General features: G+C 40.7%; 1 protein-coding gene and 1 non-coding gene across 2 annotated transcripts in view; one reads left to right on the forward strand and one right to left on the reverse strand.

The window, feature by feature from the left end:
- Positions 1–23,806, forward strand: part of LOC126187897 (nephrin-like) — an 878,271-nt gene that overhangs the window by 233,522 nt on the left and 620,943 nt on the right. The window lies entirely within an intron of this gene.
- Trnar-gcg (transfer RNA arginine (anticodon GCG)) lies at positions 2,810–2,884 on the reverse strand. Its single transcript has one exon. It is a non-coding gene; the product is annotated as a tRNA-Arg (tRNA).

A 23,806-nucleotide genomic window follows, 5' to 3' on the forward strand; every position in this document is an offset into this window, starting at 1 on the left:
TACTTTGTCCATCTGCTCTTTCTCTTTGGTCCATCTGCTCTTTGCCCCTATTTTCTGCTCCCTCCTTCCTCTGACCATGTGTTCCTCCCCACCCCATCTGTCCATCCTGCCCCTCTCTGTACATCTGTTTCTCCCTCTCTCTGTCCATCGTCTGTTCCCTCCTCTGTCCATCTGCTCCTTCCCCCTGTGTCCATCTCCTCCTGCACTTTCTATCTCCTCCTCAACCACTCTCTCCCATCGACTGTCCATCCTGTCCTCTTCATCTCCTCCTTCCTCTCTCCATCTACTCCTGTTCTTTCTCTCTCTCTGTGAACCTCATCTTCCCTTTCTCTGTCCGTTTCCTACTAGCCATCTCTCTGCCCATATTCTGCTTTCCTGTCCGCCGCTCGTGGTCTCGCGGTAGCGTTCTCGCTTCCCGAGCACGGGGTCCCGGGTTCGATTCCCGGCGGGGTCAGGGATTTTCACCTGCCTCGAGATGACTGGGTGTTTGTGTTGTCCTCATCATTTCATCATCATTCAGGAAAGTGGCGAAATTGGACTGAGCAAAGATTGGGTAATTGTACGGGCGCTGATAACCACGCAGTTGAGCGCCCCACAAACCAAACATCATATTCTGCTTTCCATAGTCAGCCCCTCTCCTCCACCACTCCCCACACCTCTGTCTCTATTCACTGCCTCAGCTTCACTTCCTCTATCCATATTTCTCTTCGTCTACCTCCGTCCAAGGTTCAAATGGTTCAAATGGCTCTGAGCACTATGGGACTCAACATCTATGGTCATAAGTTCCCTAGAACTTAGAACTACTTAAACCTAACTAACCTAAGGACAGCACACAACACCCAGTCATCACGAGGCAGAGAAAAACCCTGACCCCGCCGGGAATCGAACCCGGGAACCCGGGCGCGGGAAGCGAGAACCCTACCGCACGACCACGAGCTGCGGACCTGGCACCTCCGTCAATCTCCTTCCCCATTCCTGTATAAATCACCTCCTTCCTCCTAGCTGACTATCCATCACTACCTCCCCACTCTCTCTCTCTGTAATCTGTATCACCAGGCACTTTCAGAATTGTCAACCCAAACCGTTTGTGCTATACACAATCTACTAAAAATTAAAGTGCTCAAAATGAAATGCCGTGATCGATAATTGACTGGTATTGCTCACTGGTAGCTCATTGATATACATGCATAATACATTGTAATCTCTTCCCATCGTCAATCTGTAATCTTGTAAGTATATAAATGTCAACAAACTGCAAAACTGGTTTTATGTACTGTTCATCCGGTACATGTATTTCATTGTTTTCAATAAGTTGTGTTACGTTTGGTAGATGCTTGAGAATGGCACAAATGTACAAATGTCGAAATTGCAATAGTGTAATGAAGTCAGTAACAGCTAAAAGCAGCAAGACGCATTTGAAAAACGTATATAATCCGTGAACTGGCATTGCAAAAGAGTAAAGTACATATTTTTTATTGTCTCCATCTACAGTCACAATGCCCAGTTATCCAAATTCAAGCACTCTTTACGTAGCAAATTTTCGGTGCCGTTCGACGGAGTGTTTGTTGGTCAGAGATGAGACTGCTTGCTGGGGAGCCTCCTCAAAGGGGAGGTAAGTAACCGTAACAATTAACATGCTATAGCGTGTAGCAACGCCGCGAGGTATCAAGCAGTGCCCGGCCGCGGTCGGCGGCAACCGCAGCGCGGCTACGCCACTATAATGCCGGGCCTGGAGGGCGGCAGGGGGGTGGAGCCACCCTTGCGGCGTGCGCCGGCATTCCAGGAATAAGCCAGCCAGCCAGCCGGCTGCTACAGCTAGCAGCGCCCCATGCGGGTGTGTATATCAGGAGCGGCGCCGCGCCACGATAAAATGGCCGGCTCCGCGTTTGTTTTATACTCGCCTTTGTGAGGGGTCGAGTGCGTGCGCGCAAAGACTAATAGCGTCCCGCAGGCACGCGGCCAGCCCAGCAGCCTTTTGCGCTCCCGCACAGAACGCGGCCGGCGAAAAAGCGCCGACCTACTAAATGGTGAGCCGGCCATTTTTGGACCGCTGTGGAGGACGTGCAGGGCTTCGCCATTCACTCCTGCACGAAACCGTTCTGGCTGCAGAGACTTTACGGTGAATGTCAAATGTTACAGCACTCCTCGTTTCCTCTCTGTGCTACCGCGTAATTGAACACGAACTCCCCGAATGCGTCGTACAGTTCGCCAAAATATACCAAAGTTTTAGAAAGTCGTGAACCACTTGCTATTATTCATTTATCACCTACAGCTTACTCGTTCCACTTACGGGCCTTACTACAAATTTTCAACCGTCTTTCAGCTTTTCGTAGCGTGGGCAACTCCTTACATTTCTGTACAATGAAGTGACGAAAGTCGTGGGATAGTTGAAATGTTGTGCTTGTGGAGATCCATAGCATACAGATGTTTAATAAACGTAAACATGTTCCATAGTAGGCTGTAACGCGATTTTTATTTAATTCTGTGATTAGCTAATTTTGACGATCTGTCATTGCCAAGTACTAAGATCGAGATAAAACATTACTGCACAAATTTATTACAACCACGTAGTAACTGACAGTTACATGCTGGCTGTCAGTTACCATGTTGTTGTAAGAAATTTGTGAAGTATGTTTCATCGTAAAGTGAGGTGCTCGACAATGACACGTAGCCGAAATTGGGCATTCGCACTATTAAACAAAAATCGTTTTACAGCCTTCTACGAAACTTGTTTACGTTTGCAGAATGAGTTTGTCACTCTGCAGCGGAGTGTGCACTGATATGAAACTTCCTGGCAGATCAAAACTGTGTGCCGGACCGAGACTCGAACTCGGGACCTTTGCTTTTCGCGGGCAAGTGCTCTACCAACTGAGCTATCCAAGCACGACTCACGCCCCGTCCTCACAGCTTTACTTCTGCGTATTTCGTCTCCTACCTTCCAAAGTTTACTAAAGCTCTCCTGCGGTTCCTGCAGAACTAGCACTCCTGAAAGAAATCTGCCAGGAAGTTTCATTGTTTACGTTTACTAACCATATGCTAGTGATACGCACATAAACAGATGGCGCTAATATCGCACACATAACGTATAAAAGGGTAATAAATTGGTGGAATTGTGTTTTGTGATCAGGCGACACGTGCGAATAGGTCTCAGACGTGATTATTGCCACTTGACGGGATATAACAGACTAAGAACGCATAAAGTTAGTCGGAGCTAGAAACATGGGATAGTCCATTTCCTAAATCGTTAGGGAATCAAATATTCTGAGTTCCGCGGTGTCAAGAGTGTACCGAGAACACCAAATTTCAGGCATTTCCTTTTACCACGGACAATGTAATGGCCGACGGTCTTTACTTAACGACCGAGAACACCAGCGTTTGCGCAGAGACGTCAGAGTTTACAGACAAGCAACACTGCGTAAAGTAACCGCAGAAATCAATTGGACATATGACGAACGTATCCATTAGGAGTTTGTGGCTATAACTGGCGTTACCCGGCTACGGCAGCAGGCGACCAACGCGGGTGCCTTTGCTTACAGCATGACATTGTCTGCAGCCATTCTCCTATGCTCGGGACAACATCGGATGGAGACCAGAGGACTGGAAAACCATGGTGTCGTGAGATGCGTCCCGATTTCGTTGGTAACAGCTGATGGCTTGGTTCGGTTGCGGTTCAGAAGTCACGCAGTGATCTACAAGGCACTGTGCAAGCTGATGGTGTCTCCATAAAGAGCGGGCTGTATTTACTTGCAGTGGACAGGGTCCTCTGGTCCAAGTGAAACGATCGTTGACTGGAGATGGCTATGTTCGGCTACTCAGAGACTATGTACGATTATCCAGCTATGGAATTTTTATGGATGACAATGCGCCATGTCACCAGACTACAATTGCTCGTGATCGGTTTGAAGAACATTCTGGACAATTCGACTGAATGATTTCGCCACCAGATCGCCACATCATGATTTCCAACGAACTTTTGTGGGTCTTAATCAAGAGGTCAGTTCATGCCCAAAATCCTGTACCGGTAACACTTTCGAAAATGAGGACGGCTGTGGAGGCAGCATAACTCAATACTTCTGCATGGCCTTTCAACAACTTGTTGAGTCGACGCCACGAAGATCTAGTGCAAAAGGACTTGTTGCCTCGTGTAGTATCATTTATACTGGTTCCATGACCCATCGTAATGTTTGCTCGCTTATCATAACAGGTTATGCATTAACGTGTCACTTTTCATTGTTACACTGTTTCCCGTAATTGTTGTTTTTAGGAATTCCTTTATGTTCTATCTTTCTTTGGTATTTTATAGTAATACTTTTCAAATTTTTGAAGTTTTTTCTTGTGTCGTTCTTGTTGTTTGCTGTTCGAAGACTAATTTGATGCTGCTCTCCGTGCTAGTCTATTCCTGACAATCCTCTACGTCTGTGCACAACTACTGCAACATACATCCAATTCAACCAACTCTGGTATTCATGCATAGGTCTCCTTCCACAATTTTCATTCCGCACTTCATTAGACTTCTGAATATTCCTTGATATCTCATTCTTTGTTCTGTCAGCCAATACCATTTGTTAGTAATATTCGTTTCTCTCCCGTTTCTCATTATTCAGCCGATCTACGCTTCTTATCTTTAGCATTCTTCTGTAGCACAACATTTCAGAATTTTATATTCTCTTCTTAACAGAACTGCTTAAGTCTGTCGTCCACGTTTCAGTTACTATACAAATATCTTGAGATAAAATTACCAATCAGTTAAAATTTTATCATTCAATAAATCCCTTCTTTTCAGAAATGTTTTTCTTGCTATTACTAAATTTTATATCCTCTTCTCTTCGGCCATCATCAGTTATTTTTCTTCTCAAATAGCAAAACTCATATACTGTATTCAGTGTCTCAGGATGTAATCTACCTCCTTCATGATTGCCTGGCTTAATTCGACCACAGTGCATTACCCTTGCTATACTTTTGTTGGTTTTCATCTGATATGTCTTTTCAGTGATTCCATTCAACTATGTCATCATGTCTTTTTCTCTCTCACAGAATTACAGTGTCATCGGTAAACGCGAAAACTTTCTTTTCTTGATTCTGAACTTCATTTGTCTTCCTAAATTTGCCCCTGGTTTCCGTTGCTGCTTTCTCAATGTCCAGAGAGAAACAGTTTGAGTAGACTACAACCCTGTCTTACTCCTGCTCAAAAAGTGCTTCTCTTCCATGTTCTTCGACTGTTATTACTGCGGTCTGGTTTATGTACGAGCTGTAAACAGCTCTTAGCTTTCTCGATTTTATTTCTGCTACCTTCAAAATTTCAAAGATCCATATCAGTCAACACTCTCAAAAGCATTATCTGAATGTACAAATGCTATATACGTAGGTTTTCTTTTCTTTGATCTATCTTCTACGATAGGTTTTAAGGTCACAATTCCCTCGTGTCCTCCTGCATTTCTCCACAATTCATAACGATCTCTGCCAAGGTCAACTTCTGTCTGTTTTCCCGTTCTTCAGTAAGCAATTGGTGTTAGTATTCACACCTGTCAGCACTTGAATTATTTGGAACTGGAATGGTTACATTTTTCTTCTCTACGCTAATGATGGAAGGTTAAAAAATTAATTAGAATTTGTGCTACGGCCGGGACTCAAACATTATTGTATATAAAGATGAGTTTTCAATGTCTCGGGAAAATTTAATTATAACATTCATCTTGATTTCAAAATTCTGTCACAAAACAACGTCTATGCTTCATATCAAATACCTATTTTTCTGAAAAAATTCACCTGCAACCGTTTAGTTCTGTGTTTGTTGCTTTGGTCTTCCAGTGTGATCATGTTTCCATTACTGTTTCATGTATTTTTATGTTTATACTACGAGAAATATTCTTAATACTTAAATATCATCTCGAGAAAATAAAGGTAAGTAATTAACTGTTTTATTTATTTGCAGCTACATCTCTCAAATTTTGGTGTACAATGAAATCCGAGAACCACAGTACTGTAGCACATTGCAAGAAACTCTAGAACAAAATTGTGTAGATAACTGACAACGCAGAGGTGGGCTGTACCATTTGGTTTTGACGTCTCTAGCGTCGTTCTCCGGTACTGTTGCTCTCTGATTTTGTTTTGTACCAAAATCTGAGATATTTACACTAAAAAAATATTAATTACGTAACTTAATATTTACGAGCGATAGTTAAGATTATATGATGATCTCGTTTCCCATTTCGCTGTTCCAGAAACAGCTATTCTTCTTTCCACGGCACCTTAACTTATTTTGTCTATCCTCATCCCATTTTATGTGAAAACCTACTGTCCTGTCCTTTGAGAAACTGTTATTAATCGTTACTCTCTGTCGGAAGGATAAAGTCATCTGCTATCTTTTGAGTAGTCTCACTCTCCCCTCCTATAGCATTTATATTTCTCGAAGATCATGTTGTATCGCAATAAGTTGCTATCAAATTCGTAATTGTGGCTATCGGTTTCGATTGTTACCGATAATTATCAAGAATAAGAAGTTTTGTAATTACATTACCCGAGTAAATACGTGCAAGAGGTAGAATCCCACTTCCCGTAACTCCAGAAACACGAATATGACATTAAAATTCAGTTCGTAGAATCTTTTCGGATACTGTAACTAACAGCAGGAACTGGTTACAATACTATAGCCTTTAATGGCAGGTTTTGCCGTAAAAACAAAATCTTCCACTATAGCTCCAAATATTGTGGAGCACCAGTTATCAAAGACTTCATTTCTCGAATCGAAATTCTCTTCTTTCAATGCATCATCAACATACGGTTTATGTAGAATCATCGTAAACATCAAATTTTAGGTTTGTATTTAGAGCTTACATGTATTGTTGTGCAGTGGTGGTGGAGAAAATTGTTGCCCACAAACTACGTGAATGTCGCGTATTAACTTAAGTATAAGACTTGTAATAGATGTGTGTAGGAATCTGAATAGATGTCGATCTAAAAGAAGAATGTATAACAAAAAGACAGACGAACACAACAAAGCATATAAAAGTAGTAACTTAAAATGTTTTGTGCTCAGAGACATGTCAATATATGCTTTCTGACGTGTCATAAAAGAAATGGAGCTTCAGGCTCAGAATGAGGTCCTTCACTCGAAAAAACGTTGCATATCACGAAGATGTTGAAACATACGGGGATAAGAGAGAGATCATTATCTCCTAATAAGGTATTCTGCTAAAATACATATTACCGCTACACATCATAGAATGACTCGTGGATTACAGATATATATTTGTAGTTTATCCTGCATACCAATCGGTTTAGACACTTGCGCCTTCTTTAGGTTCACCTGTAGCGTAACATTGATCACAGACAGGAAGGCGATCAATATGAAACGTATACAGTTAAACAGTCTGAAGCGTTTATATGAATGCAGTGGCTAACTCGGATTAAAAACTTATTCTATGGGCGCTTCGAAACTAAAAACTCTTTTTATAATATGTAACTCTATCTGTTGATATCTGTAAGGAACGTATGAAAGGTTTTCGTTTGAGATCGTTGTTGCAGCGTGTATGCAACCCAGCGTTACACCGATGCTAGTACACTGCACATCACACAACATTTCAAGCCTCTGGGTCCTTCCAGACAGACGAACGTTCAGGGAGGCGACACACACTGCGTACACCAAATCTGAAGGATGCGTGCACCAGATTTGATGCACCGGGCTCAACAGGATATTGAGACGAACACTAGTACAAGATCCGGGCAAGTAATGCGCCAACATGGTATAAGCCGAAGTACTATTACGTGTATGGTGCATGAGAACCGAAACTATTCCCGTCATCTTCAATCCCATACAGGCCACTTTGAAGATCTGTTCTGACGTGGATGCGATGCAGCTCTGTACTGTGCTCCGACACGATTTATTGTCGTGGCCAGCACACCTCCCGTTTCTGGACACGTGTCCATAGCACCTTTTTTCATCCATTTCCCGTCAGTAGTCTGTCCCTGCAGTTTATCTTTTTTTATCGTTATTCATCCTTTAAATACAAATGTCTTCTTTCTAAAGACATTCCATTGCATAATTAAAAAGCGATGTAAATTTCTTGCATGTTTGTAGGCAAACAGTTAGCCTGATATGCATGTTAAAAGTCAAGTGAAAGTTTACAGATTCAACATATTTGCAGGACGTGGCAAGGAAGGTGAAACTGCACTGCGCCCACACACAAGTCGCTCTCACTTTGAAAATATTTTGCGTCTAATTTTGTGATAATTTGCTCTTGCGTTCCTTAGCAATTCTTTACGTTTTATAAATTGTTAAGAATGTCTAATTGGGGTCAAAAAGTTGAGACACTCCTTAGCAACATTTATACATAGTAGTCTCTGAAATTCTGACATTCTTCCCAGTTATTGATGTACAAGGGCTGTTTGGTAACACGAGCGAATGGAGATTTGTCTCGTACGTAAGGAATCTGGCTGACATTCGAGAGGATTCACGATTCAGATCACTGTCCGCCTTCCAAGATTTAAGTTTGCTGTGGTTCCATTGAACTGCTTATGATAATGCAGGGATGGATTCTGTGAAAAAATGTAGACCGAATATTTTTCCAATTCTTGTCGGACCCAAATCTTGTAAGTCTGTAATGACTTAATGGTTCACGAGACGCTAAATTCCAGTCCCCCTTCCTTCGCCCATAGCTCTCTTACTACTCAACGTTCTGGTTGAAACGGCTGCATCAATATTTCGGCTTATTTCTTATGTTAAATAGACATATTGCGTGATAATAGCATTGTTAGCACGTAAGAAATAGTTGTTGACGGTCACGAAATAGATGAAGGTAAGGAATTGTAGTACATAGGCAGCAAAATAACCAATGATGGACGGAGCAAGGAGGACATCAAAAAGCAGACTGGCACTGGCAAAATGGGTATTCCTGGCCAAGAGAAGTCTACTAATATCAAACAAATGCCTCAATTTGAAGACAAAATTTTTGAGAATGTCCGGTTAGAGCATAGAATTGTATGGTAGAGAAACATGCACTGTGGGAAAACCGGGACAGAAGAGAATCGAAATATATGAGATATGGTGCTACAGACCAACGTTGAAAAATTAGGTGATAGGGAGGGATGTGGAGGTTCTTTGCAGTATCGGAGAGGAAAGGGACGTGACAAGAAGAAGGGACAGGTTGACAGGCCATCTGTTTAGACATCAGGGAAGGACTTCCCCGGTACTACAGGGAGCTGCACAGCGCAGAAACTATAGAGGAAGGCAGAGATTGGAAAACATGCAGCAAATAATTGAAGATGTAGGCTGAAAGTGCTACTGTGAGATGAAGAGGTTGGCACAGGAGAGGAATTCGTGATGGGCTACATCAAATCACCTCAAAATAAAAAAAAAGAAAGACCAACTCGGACAGCCGCGTGAGTTAAAACACTGCTTTTCTGATTCAGGGAGGCTCCCGGACCAGGATAGAATTCATCCAGTGGAATAATGACGACGGTCTGTGTGCCGGTCCGTCTGAATGTGGTCTTTTGGTGGATTTCCGCTTCCGACTAGGAAAATACCGGTATGGTATCCATGTCCAGCCTTAGTTACACGATTCGCAAACAATTACAAAAGTTTCGCAACCTTTCATGGGGCATAATACTAGGTTCAAACAGATGGAGTTGTAAGTAGGCTGTTTATGTTTTCTTTATGTAAGTTTGCTGTTTATGTTTTTTATTGGCAACGTTACATAGCACTCTATATGAAAATCACTGGCTGTGCTGTGTGCAGTATGTGGCTAGTTTGCATTGTTGCCTGCCATTGTTGTCATGAACTGCTATAGCTGGATGTGAACAGCAGATAGCGTTGGGCAGTTGGAGGTGAGCCGCCAGCAGTGGTGGACGTGGGGAGAGAGATGGCGGAGTTTTGATAATCTGTAATACTGGATGTCAATTATGAATATTAAGGTAAATACATTGTTTGTTCTCCATTAATGTCTTTCATTTGCTAACTATCCCTATCAGTAGTTAGTGCCTTCAGTAGTTTGAATCTTTTATTTAGCTGGCAGTAGTGGCGCTCGCTGTTTTGCAGTAGCTTGTGTAGCGAAGATTTTTGTGAGGTAAGTGATTGGTAAAAGGTATAGGTTAAAGTTAGTCAGGGCCATTGTTTTGTAGGGGTTATTGAAAGTCAGATTGCGTTGCGCTAAATAATATTGTGTGTCAGGTTAAGCACAGGCTTGTATAATTGTTCTAAGTGGACGTTTCACATGCAAAATTGTTCAAAGGGGACGTTTCATATGGCGACCCTGCCAGGATACCTCACTGGAATCTTCTGATTTTTTCTTGTAGTTTGTGTATTTAGTGTAGCTTTTGTTTATAGCTAGCGCGTAATTGTAGAGAGAATCTCCTTTGTAGTTGCAGTCTTTCATTGTTGTACTGTAAAACAGTTGTGGTATGCATGTAGATTTGCACCAAGTATTTCGCAGCTGCAATTAACTAGATATTATTTTCAGTGCTATGTTAATGTGTTCTCCTATTTTTGCTCTTTAAATTGTGTTTTTCTGTGTTATCGTGTGAAATATTGTCACAATAATGGCGTGTGAAAAACGTAACACTCGGCTCCAAAGTAAACTGAGAAACGACAGTGAAGACGAAAGCAATGTGTTAGCGCCACTGTGTAATGAGTTAACTAATGTTCAAAGTAGTAATTTGGTAACTGTGCATAGGGAAATGGAGCGGACGTCAAACAATGGCGTAGACTGTCAAACAGGTAGTGAACAGGGAAGCATTATCGATCGGTCGGTCGGCAACAGCTCGCCTCAGGAATCCGAAATGATAGGACACAATATTGCAAATACTGTAGATTCAGGTTTTGCGTCCTCACCGTTTTCTCAAATAAGTCAAGACACATTTTCAGCTTGTCAAAATGTGAATGTTGCCGGCGCAAATGCACTGCCGAAAAGAGTAGAGGAACAGATTCCAGACACTAATGCATTGTTATTACAACTAATGCAACAAATGGAACAAAATCAGAGACAGATGGGACAAAATCTTCAAAAGTTAGACACAATGGAACAAAATCTTAAAAAGTTAGACACAGTGGAACAAAATCTTAAAAAGTTAGACACAGTGGAACAAAATCTTAAAAAGTTAGACACAGTGGAACAAAATCTTCAAAAGTTAGACACAATGGAACAAAATCTTCGGAAGTTAGACACCACACTTGAACATACACGTGAAGATCTAACTACTGAGTTACATAACATTGAATCGAAATGCCAAAAAGTCTGTAATGACGTAAAAACACAAATTTGTGAGCATTTTCAGCCTATTTTTTCGCGGCATGAAAATGCATTACAGAATCACGAAGCAGCCATAAAAGAGCTGCAAACTATTGTTCATGAAAATCATGAGACCTTGCAAGCTAAAATGGACTCAGTTGCATCTACCGATTCGGTTACGCAACTTGCAAAAACTCAGGAAAACTTAAAGGACACAGTAGAAAGACACATGGGGGAAATTAGTTCATTATCAGAGAAAGTAGCCGAACTTTCGGATCAGGTCACTAACTTATCTACAAAGGTAGATGATGATCTGAATGACACAAGACCCATAGCCTTCACTGACACAGAAGAGTATGAACAAATTAGAAAATTCAAACAAAATCAAAATCAAATCAATACACAGTACAAAAGAGAAATCCGGGAAGTACAAGATCAGTTGACACAGGTAATACAAGAATTACATATTTCAGAGGATACTCGCGCTCCAACACGGGAAGAGGAACTTAGAAATACGGAAAAGCCACAAAATAATAGCACAGGGCATTTCGGTAATTATGAAAGAAATTGGCAAGGTACACCGAATTTTGAGATGGAACCGCCGAAACGACGTGACAATGACCGACATGCTACTCGCCGACACGATGATTTTGACTATAAGCTGTTCATTACTACACGTAAATTCAAAACATTTAAGAATTCTGGCAACGACATTCATCCACAAGCATGGCTCCATCAATTCTCTCATTGTTTTCCTCCCAACTGGTCATTGGAGCACAGATTAGAATTTATGTGTGGCTACTTAGAGAATGAACCAGCTGTAAGAATGCGATCGGTCATTCACGATTGCCACAGTGAAGGAGAATTTTACCATGCCTTCCTCTCAGCATATTGGTCTCAAGCCACACAAGACCGTGTAAAACATAGCATCATGATGATGAAACACTTTGAACAATCTGAATTTTCCAGTCTTGTCAAATATTTTGAAGACATGTTGCACAAGAATCAGTACCTATCAAACCCATACAGCCCCTCAGAACTCATCCGCATTTGCTTAATCAAACTGCCTGAACATTTACGACATATTATTTTGGCAGGACGCTGCAAAGACGACATTGAAGCTTTTCAGGGATTGTTACAAGAACTGGAAATTGACACAGACAGTCGCGGGATGCGAAAACAGGAAAACAATCACTACAGGTCACATTCGTCTCAATTCCGTGACGACAGAAACAATAAATGGCCACGACAAACCTATTCTTATAACGTAAGTCGTGACCAAAACAGACACCACCCATATGACAACCACTGGCAGAGTAATAGTTACAGAGAGAGATCCCATTTCCGTAGTAATGAATATGACAGAGATTACCATAGAAACAGACAATATGGAAACCAAAACAATTATTATCAAGGGAGACAGAATAACTTCAGGTGCAACAGTTCAGCACGCAGTTACGATTCCGTGAGAAATTCTCCACCACATGACCGACAAACAAGAAACTATGTAAACTACCGACAAAACGACAGACGTGAATTTTATCAGAACTGGCGAGCTTTAAACAGAGCTGGGCCCTCTCGGCAAGGCGAATTTGTGGAAGTTAGGCCTACTAACCCCAATAACGGCGCGCACCAACAAAGAAACAGACAATGACTCACACCGCAGGCAGCTGCGTGCGCCGGCTGGCTCCGAGAAAAATAACATTGACGCTAACCTTGAGCAAAATTCCCGTATTCTTTACGGACGAATACCGCATGATACTTGCATTCAAGTTGAAACTCTGCGTACTGAGAAGAGCAAAGGGTAAAAGATTACACCACATTTCTCATGTAAAACCATTTATTGACAGATAATCTGCTTTTTAACTTAGTCTTTGCAATTTTCACTTCACGCTACTTGTACAATTTGTCACACTGAGAAACTGTTAACATGCAACTATGTTTTAAAGCTAACTAACCATCCAGTCAAGAACATAGGTAACTTAGACAAGTAACTGCGAATGCATTGTTATTGCGAGCAGACGACACAGTGTTGTTATTTATACATTCCTCCTTGTTAGTTGCACGATTAGAACATTTACCAGCACTGCTAATGAAATTTTCATGCAACATTTTGGTTTGCTTGAGAGTGGATTCAGGATTTGAAGTACTTTCTGTGAGATTCAAGATGACTTAGTATTTGGTTTCTTTGACAGCTACACGATTATATCACGATGTTACTAATGAGTGACAATTTACAATGTCGCTTTTGCGGTGTATCTGTTTTATATCTGCACAGTTTTTTCTGAATTCTTCTATAAAGTGAGACATGTTTTAGTGGTGACTTTTGCGCTATTGCTACAAGGAGACAACCTTTTCTGTAGCACAACAATACGTTACAGCACAGTACTTTCTTCATCACGGCAATAAGCGTAATAAGTAAGATATCTATACGCAAAGCATTTCACTTTGTTTATCATGAGGTAAGTACATTGACTTCTGCAGAACTTAGCTTTCGGAGGACAATGACTACGACACTTCCCAGAGATTATCTTACAGCAAGACGCACATTTAGCGCTACAGGACACGTATTTAAGTGATTAATTTTGTACTTAAAACATTTATTTTTAAAGATTTTTGAATTACAAAGAAAGTTTTTCGTGATACATTTCATTCCATTGCTGTAATCTGTAACACCTGAGGGTATAATTACAATAAACCTCAGGGGGGTACACGCCTGCTTTGTGTACCATGTGTCTGGCAAGCACAAGGAGCCCTAGCTAATATGGTATTTGCTTATACAATTTAACACATCGGTACCATATTTCTCTAACACACAAATTACACACCTATCTGGTCGTTTAACTGAGAGAGACAAACATTTATTTTACTACATCAGTGACAGATGTTTACGTAATTACAGAGTTGGATTATTTCACACTTAAGAAATTGTATTTTGTCTGTACTGTGTGAACTCTTCATATTTTTTCGGAACCATTGTGATACTATGAGAGCTTTGAATGATGTATTTGGTAAGGGAGTATGATTTTAAAGTACGTTTGAGGTAGATGACACTATTGACATGAGCAGAGAATTTTTTAGGTTTTGAAATTATTGGAGGAAGCTACGACGATTTTGAGATTTGACTGAGGTGTTATGATGTAATTTTTACGACGACGATGTGTATTATGCTGCTGAGGTAAGTTTATGATCCATAAGCTGATGCTATATGAGTTATTTGATTATGCTATGTATCTGTTATGATGAAATATGGAAAAAGTGTCGACGAATAAGGTAAGGAATAATGAAAGAAGTTAAGGACTCTTGACTTGTGAAAAAGGATGTTTGAAACCAAGAATCGTACTTTAAGAGTTATGAAATGTGTGTAAATGCGTGAATGTATCACAATGAAGACGAAAATTTTTTGGACACTGTCATATCAATAGCATTTTGTTTCTACACATTTGCAACGCAAATTCTTGACCTGTGAAATTTTGTATATGAGACTGTCACTGTAGCGGAAACTGCTGTCGTAAATATTTCCGTAAGAAAGTTAAGTGACCACCTGCACATAATGCGACGTGGGCACCCAGGTGTGTCAGACACCTGGAGAACAAGCCTTTTCAGACGCTCAGGTAGAAAGAAAGCCATTAGGGTGTGCCAGAGGCACAGGTGGAAGAGAAGGACAAAGAGAGGCCTATACCACTGTTAATGACATTCCTTTGTAGAGGGCATCGCTAATGCGACACGCTCGTTACTTGAAAACATATGATTTTTGTAATGCGTTGTGGGCACACAGCTGTGTCAAACACCTGGAGAACAAGCCATTAAGGTGTGCCTTTCATCGCTAATGCGACACCCTCGTTACTTAAAAACATATGATTACTCGCACTTTGTGCTAATTATTGAAATGCTTATGAATTGATGGGAAATATTCGTACATCTGCTCACCTGATTATGATAAGTGTCTTTCTACGAGAGTTGAGAGCCATTAACTTATGAAATGAAATGTCACATGACTACTGAATGATATTTTTATGCTTTGGTTTGCGTAATTGCTTATTTCATTTGATATCTGGTTTCCAGCTGTGTTGCAGCATTGCTTTTATAAAATGAGATGCATTTGCTAATGTGAACTCTTTCTGTCAACAGATCTATTAAATGATAATTTTGTAATCCACATTCTTTAAAAAAGGAGCACTTGGAAAGGAAAGAACAATAAGAAGTAACTAGTAACAGTAACACTTAATTTTCTTTTCAGGTACATGGTAATATTTTTTTACAATCAGTTGTTGTGGTGCACCACTTTAATTACATAGACATTAAGATGTGAATATGCTTTTCCCTTGTCTGCATTGTTGTTTTTACTGTAATATTTTTTCTGCTTGAGCTATGTCATGTTTAGGTATAAGTTGCTGCTGTTTGTCAGGCATAGTGTTACTGAATTTGACTTTGTGTTACTCTTCTAAGCTAGTTTTTCTTGTTTCCTGCATTGCCTTATATTAGTTGTAATATTGCACTTGCTTTGCTAATTTATGCTGCTTGCTTTGCCATTTCTATTTTTTGTCATTGATGTTTGTGTTAATTATTTTTTTTTGCTGCATTGCCTCGTCCCTTAGTTTAGCATCTGAGCTCAGTAGATTTAAGTTAGCTTAAGAGGGGGTAGACTATATAAGGAACTAACTATGATGACTTGGAAGAAATGTATTGAGAAGCTATAAGAAAATAGTTCGGCCAAAAAAAGTAGTGCACAGTGGAGAAAAACTATTTTTGAAAGAGGATGTGAACAGAATACAGAAAGCATGCTTGGATAGGATTTTTTTGGTGGAAACAAATGTTGAAATAAGACGAAAGATCTATCGAATGAAGTTGTGGGGTGGCCTGCAGTACCAAATGTTACATTGAAAACGAACCCTGTCCTTTCCTTTTGTGTTATTCCACTATGTGTTTGTGTACCCTTGTGTATTTGTGTTTTTCCTGTCTTTATGTGTTTAGCTGATGAGAGCTATGTTGTAGAATTTTTCTAATACTCTGTTATTTACCTTGTAAAGATGTTTAGACATTATTTATTCTGTTTTAATGCTCATGTGTGAAGTTGACGTTTCAAAAGTGATTCTGATCTTTTATTTTTGTACTCATGTCATCATTCCTGTAACACTGATGTATATGTTTATTTCTATTCTTTTGTAAAGCCCTATTACTACAAATATTATCTGTATTGTTATGTTTTTAATGATGTATTTTGTACCTTTATAATTGTATTCTTATGTTATATAATTGTAATTGACGCCAGTTAATCAAATTAAGTAATTTGTAAGCATTCATTTCACTGCACACATTTCTGTTGGTCATAGTATATGGACAATATGTGAGAAGTAGGGACTGTTAGTGTTTGCACGTGTGTTACTAATTCAGCAAGGGACTGGATAACAGCATTGCTGGTTCTAAGGACAATTCCAAAAACTTTGTGAGTGCACAAGTGGTGGTTATGGACTTGCTCTATTATCCGCAAGACTCTTCAATGGTGATTGTGCACCTGCACAGTCGCAGCAGATGGCTGCTGGCCATCTCTACAAGGACTACAGTGGGTCTACACCTTTGATGATCCACCAATACAATTATTTCTACATGGACTACAGTGGGGCTACACCTCTGCTGACTCACCAGTACCATTATCTCTATAAGGACTACAGTGGGTCTGCATCTCTGATGGCCCACCAGTACCATTATTTCTACAAGAATTGCAGTGGGTCTGCACCTCTGGTGGCCCACCAATACCGTAATCTCTACTGGGACTACAATGGGTCTGCTCTGTGATGACCTACCTACCAATTTCCTTCAAAACGTCGAATGACTCTGCTGTGGGTTTGCTCTGTTGTGGCCCATTACCTATCAGCATGTCAAGAGTCAGCACTGTCTTTCCGTTGGAAGGACAACACTACTTCTTCAAGACTGCATGGAAATCCACTACTTCTGTGTGCAATTTCTTTTACTAATGAGACTTTGTGAAAAAAACTGTAATTACTATTATGATGAACGATCAGGACTGTCTTTATGGACTGTGAGAAAATTTTAGCTGTTGACCAACATTGTATCAATAAGTGTGTGCATTTGATATCTTTGTTATTGTAATTATGAAAAATTTTTTCAAATCTGTATTGGCCACTGGCCAAAAACATTTTGTAAAATTTTTTGTGGGGAGCATGGGGGCTATGTAAGTAGGCTGTTTATGTTTTCTTTATGTAAGTTTGCTGTTTATGTTTTTTATTGGCAACGTTACATAGCACTCTATATGAAAATCACTGGCTGTGCTGTGTGCAGTATGTGGCTAGTTTGCATTGTTGCCTGCCATTGTTGTCATGAACTGCTATAGCTGGATGTGAACAGCAGATAGCGTTGGGCAGTTGGAGGTGAGCCGCCAGCAGTGGTGGACGTGGGGAGAGAGATGGCGGAGTTTTGATAATCTGTAATACTGGATGTCAATTATGAATATTAAGGTAAATACATTGTTTGTTCTCCATTAATGTCTTTCATTTGCTAACTATCCCTATCAGTAGTTAGTGCCTTCAGTAGTTTGAATCTTTTATTTAGCTGGCAGTAGTGGCGCTCGCTGTTTTGCAGTAGCTTGTGTAGCGAAGATTTTTGTGAGGTAAGTGATTGGTAAAAGGTATAGGTTAAAGTTAGTCAGGGCCATTGTTTTGTAGGGGTTATTGAAAGTCAGATTGCGTTGCGCTAAATAATATTGTGTGTCAGGTTAAGCACAGGCTTGTATAATTGTTCTAAGTGGACGTTTCACATGCAAAATTGTTCAAAGGGGACGTTTCAGAGTTAACAAATGCCATCGGGAGTCGAGCAGCGGCGACAGAAAGCCAATCCGGGCAGCTTCCTGCAGTGACATCGCCAAATCAGAAATATTAACATGCCTGTCCAGTGCAGATACGGTATAAAGGCCAAGAAAAAGAGGGGAAAGAAGCAAATAATGAATTCATATGAAAATATTTCCGTGGGCCGTTAAGTTAACTTTATATATGTTGAAATAGTCGTATCAACAGGTTTTCATAATGAGTTTCATTTCAACTAATTTAGTGCTTCTACAAAGTTGTTGCCCTGTAAACACTCACGGAAAAAAAAAAGTGACACCAAGAAGGAGTGGTGAGAGATAAACTAAATTTTCTATGGCTGAAAGATGATATCTACTCAGATTTCTCTCTAGTCACGTAAGATTGGCTCTAGAAGTACCAGTACGAAGATGCAAATCCGGTTTGATTTAAACAAAAGCAGAAAGGGTCGTGAGCACTAGTTATTATTGAAATTCGTCTTGGTGGTTTGACGTTAGTCAAGAATGGCCTTAAAGCGATACAGACATCATTATCGACACTTCCCTGAGTTTGAATGGGGTCGTGTAATAGCGCTACGAGAAGCTGAATGTTCCCTCTACAGTGCTATAGAAAGACTTGGCATGAACGTAGCCACTGTACATGATTCCTGGCAGCGTACGAGAAATACGGTCGCTAGAAGACCGGCCTCCGAACGGCTACGTGGCACTACCGATGAAGAGGATAATTTTGTCTGGTGTATCGCTGTGGCATACCGTACTGCATCCGCAGCAGCAGATGCCACCACAGTGACATAACGGACTGTTGCATATAAGGTATTGTATTGTATGGAACTGGGGACCTTGAAACGAGGGAGAGGTTTCGTCCCCGCCGTAGCCCTCAGTGGTTCACAACACCACAACTGGCTACAGCAGTCCATTCAACCCTCCGCCGCCCCACACCGAACCCAGGGTAATTGAGCGGTGCGCCCCCCAGTGGACTCCTCCGGGAACGTCTCACACCAGAGTAATTATGGTGTACGCGTACGTGGAAACAGTATTTGCGCAGCAATCGCTGACATAGTGTAACTGAGTCGGAATATGGGGAACTAGCCTGCATTCGCCGACGCAGATCGAAAACCGCCTAAAAACCGTCTACAGATTGTGCCGCACACCGGACCTCGACACTAATCCGCCTGGAGGATTCGTGCCGGGGACCGGCACGCCTTCCCGCCCGCAAAGCAGTGCGTTAGACCGCACGGCCAAACGGAGGGGCTACAAATAAGGTAACTAAGGGACAGCTCCTAGCCAGATGTCCTGTAACATGTCCAGTGCAAACCACTGCCATGTGCGACGTCAAGAGAGCGCTCATTTGAAGACAGGATGGAGGTTTTTTGTGTTTTCTGATGAAAGCTTGGTCTGGCTCGGTGCCAGTAATGGCGGTATATTGATTCCAAGGGGGCCAGTTGAGGTCCTGCGACCAACTTGTCTGAATACTACACAGAGTGGATCTACACATGAAGTTGTGGTCTGGGGTGCAGTTTCTAACGACCGTAGCAGCACTTTCTTGTTTATCTTACACATCTTTACTGCAAATCTGTACGTCAGTCTGGAGATTCGACCTGTTGTGCTGCCATTCATGAATAACATTCCAGGGGGTGTTTCCAACAGGATAACGCTCGCCCACATACCGCTGCCGTACCCCAGTTTGCTGTACAGAGGACCAACATGTTGCCTTGGTCGGTTAGATCACCAAATCAGTATCCTATCGAACACATACGGGACATCATCAGGCGACAACTTCAGCGTCGTACATAAACAGCTTTAACCGCCCTTGTATTGACCTACCAAGTGCAACAGGCGTGGAACTCCATCCCATAAACTGACATCCGCCACCTGTAGAATACAAGCATGCTTGCGTTCAACACACTGGCGATTACACCGATTATTATCAATGTACCAAAATTTTACATTGGCACTGACTGGCTCAAATGGCTCTGAGCACTATGGGACTTAACATTTGAAGTCATCCGTCCCCTAGAACTTAGAACTATTTAAACCTAACTAACCTAAGAACATCACACACATCCATGCCAGAGGCAGAATTCGAACCTGCGACCGTAGCAGTCGCGCGGTTCCGGAATGAAGCGCCTAGAACCGCTCGCTCACCTCGGCCGGCAGCACTGACTTACCTCCAGCATACACTCTCTTGTGATCTGGCAGTGTTAACCACTCAAATGTATAACTTTCATTTCGTGTGGTTTTTTTCCGTCGGTGTATATTATTGTGTTTAGTTTACAAGCAAATAACAAACATCGATAACAATGTGAATTCTAAATTCTGATGCAGAATGGTTCAGCAAACAGAAATACTAATAATTTCTTACACTAAAATTGTAGAGGTGATTCTTTCATCTAACTCGCATAATTGCAAGAAAACAACTGGTGAAGCAGCAGATGCCTAATCCGCCTCGCTCTATGTAAATGAGAGGTGAAGAGCTAGGCAGCTGGGGCATTGTTGTACGCCACGTGGAACACACAAAGCTCATTCCCGGTGTTAAAACGCTTTGCATGCGCTGTTTTATGCTTGCCGACTACAGAGTGTCGGCTGATTGGTCAATTGTTCGAAGGGTTCAAATTTGGAAAACAGATTTGCCTCTGACCTGAATGCTAATAACAGAAAATGTTGCATGCCGATGCGTCGTTATTCAGATCGCCTCTGTACTGAAGCAGGGAAATTGCTGCTTTGAAATACTGTTATAACTAGTGGCATGCACTGTACATGGCAACGCCTGCGCAATCGATAAGGAAACTACTGGAAACTAGATCCCGTATGGAAGCATATTAAATGGTCACGTGCACCAAATGTAAGATACTGGCCACTGTTATCTATAGAGAACGACTTCTTGGGAATTTATGTTGCCATCGGTGCAGGTCAGAGAATGTATGAACTATATATATTAAGGGCAATAAACTGAAATACCACTTCAGCGTTTTAAGGTACCGTCGACCCGAGGTCATAAGTTGCAGAGAACAAACTCTGTTTGGTAAGGAAGTAGGAGGGAATCGACAGTGGAATTTTCCTGAATTGGGTCTGAAAGATCATGAAAAACAGCGAACGAAGATCTTTCAGTGTTGCTCGAGCATCATAACCAATGTACGCTTTACATTCGGTGACTATTACCTCATCGGAGGGTAGTTTCTACAAAATATATTACAAATAAAACTAAAAACTGAATCAAAAATTCTGTACTAGAGAAATCACAGGTTTACGTAAGTAAAGGATAAATCAAGAATAAGAATTATTTATTTCTGTGACAAATGTGATTAGTCATATTAAAGGTGCATATGACCTACTATACGTAAAACATGAAAAAAGTTCTCGAAAGCGTTGATATTCTACCTTAGAATACGTTAGGAACGTAATCAAAAATAAATTACCTTCTCATATATGGTTGACGGAAATGTTTACGTGATGTTACGGACTCATTCTGACACACCTGCCGGTGAGGAAACGAACCACTTGAGCTCATAGTTACCTGCAACATCACAGACGCTAGCGCCAGGTGTTACTGAGGTCGCCGTTGGACAAGGTACACTGGGTTTATTAAGAGGCATACTTTTCAAGAGCTGCAACAGTATGCGCACTGATTTCTTAGGATGTGGTTCGGTAATACGATTAATGAAAGGCAGTTTTTATTGTGCCATACGGATTTGGCTTCTTTTTATATGCGAAGCTTCTTCAGTTGGCTGTAACTGACTTTATATGTTATATTTACGTTGCACAATAATTACGGGTTTGTTACTACATCACAGTTTTTGATTATTACTTTTTTTTTGGTCATCAGTCTAGTGACTGGTTTGATGCGGCCCGCCACGAATTCCTTTCCTGTGCTAACCTCTTCATCTCAGAGTAGCACTTGCAACCTATGTCCTCAATTATTTGCTTGACGTATTCCAATCTCTGTCTTCCTCTACAGTTTTTGCCCTGTACAGCTCCCTCTAGTACCATGGAAGTCATTCCCTCATGTCTCAGCAGATGTCCTATCATCCTGTCCCTTCTCCTTATCAGTGTTTTTCACATATTCCTTTCCGATTCTGCGTAGAACCTCCTCATTCCTTACCTTATCAGTCCACCTAATTTTCAACATTCGTCTATAGCACCACATCTCATTACTTTGTTATTAGGTGTGAAATAACGTATCAAAGCGTAGGTTTAGTGGTGTTAAATAACAATTTATTTCTACCTATGATTCGTGATCTAATTAGTGCTTATTCGCCGTGTTTTACAGGATAACAATGTGAATGATGTGTTACATTGATTTAGACATTCTTTAAACTTTTGTCCATTGCAAAGGCGCTTTGTGAGTGATAGCTTTTCCGAAATATCTTAAGTTTTCTGTTGCGAATATTCATCATTACAACTTTCCTTTTTCATGTTTGATGGTTCATGTTATACTCCAGAATGATACACAGGCAATAATAAGATCACAGATCCTAAGTACAAACAATATCAATAAAACATCACAAATCCTGAGTTACAAAAAGTGATTTCTCACCTAACAACTGAAGAATAAAGAAATTATAACGCAGTAACAATTAATATATAACGGAAATAGTATGTACAAAGACGAACAGTATAACAGGCTACTAAAAATGCTTCACAAATAAATCGGAACGAAGTACCTATGACACAATAAAAACATGCTTCCATTTAGTTGTATTTGACAAACCAGATCTCAATAATATAGAAGCAACTGATGAACGATTACAATGAGCACCAATGTTGAGAATGTGCGATAATGTTAGAGTAAAGGCAAAAGAAAAGATTTTGTAATGCACGAAAATCGATATAATTTGTTATGTATTGCACTTCGCTTACGTAATTATGAGACAAATTACCTAGATTTGCGTTGAAACTAGATTTCTGTGTTTTCACAAACACGTTTTGTTAGTAAATACTGCTTGCATATAAAATTTGGGCCCTTCCTTCGGTTACTTTCTCGTTTCAGGCTGTCATGAAATCGTGAGTCTCAGAAAATATTTCTTCGTATTTACCGAGTGTACCAAAAGAAAAGACAAGACGTGGCAAATATCTGAGAAATTAATTAATAGGAGCACTAAGACTGTTGAATCATGAAGGAATGTCAGTTGATTCTGCTGCAAGAGACCTAGGATCTTCCGAATTCTGCTGAAAGAAGATCGTTTCCGACATAAAATTGAGGCACCTTCATTAAATTCGCGTAAGTTAGAAAGGTTGTATTCAGTGACATCGTACGTTAAAACTGATCTTTTAAATTAGTTCATCAAAAATGGTTCCGGCGTAATCACTACTGTGGAAAGTAAAGTTACTTACGAGATGTTTGCTGATGGTAGCCAAGAGAAATGCTGAACCTCGAACGCTGGTGAGTTAATTTTGCTCCCACGATTCCTGAAAATACTTCCTACACAACGATAGTGGCCAATAAGGAGGTCTTAGCAAAGTTCAACGAAACGTTTTGAGAGCATTTAAAGAGACTTAACGTCAAAGACCATATCTACGCAGTCGTGAACTGACAAGATATTGCCCATAAAATTCTACTTCATAATCATCGCTCAGTGTGTATCTTCTACTTTTAACAAAAATATTTCTAATACTTCTTATTTTCAGACGATTTCTTTTTTACTACAGTTTAGAAATTTTATCAGATACTTTCGCTTTCGAGAAAAACCGTAACTCTATCGTGAACATAGCTTACTTTATCTTAGCGTGCGTAATTCAGTAGTGACTATAAATTAATCCTAACAGTAAT

Source organism: Schistocerca cancellata, chromosome 5, assembly GCF_023864275.1.
Source record: "Schistocerca cancellata isolate TAMUIC-IGC-003103 chromosome 5, iqSchCanc2.1, whole genome shotgun sequence".
NCBI lineage: Eukaryota > Metazoa > Arthropoda > Insecta > Orthoptera > Acrididae > Schistocerca > Schistocerca cancellata.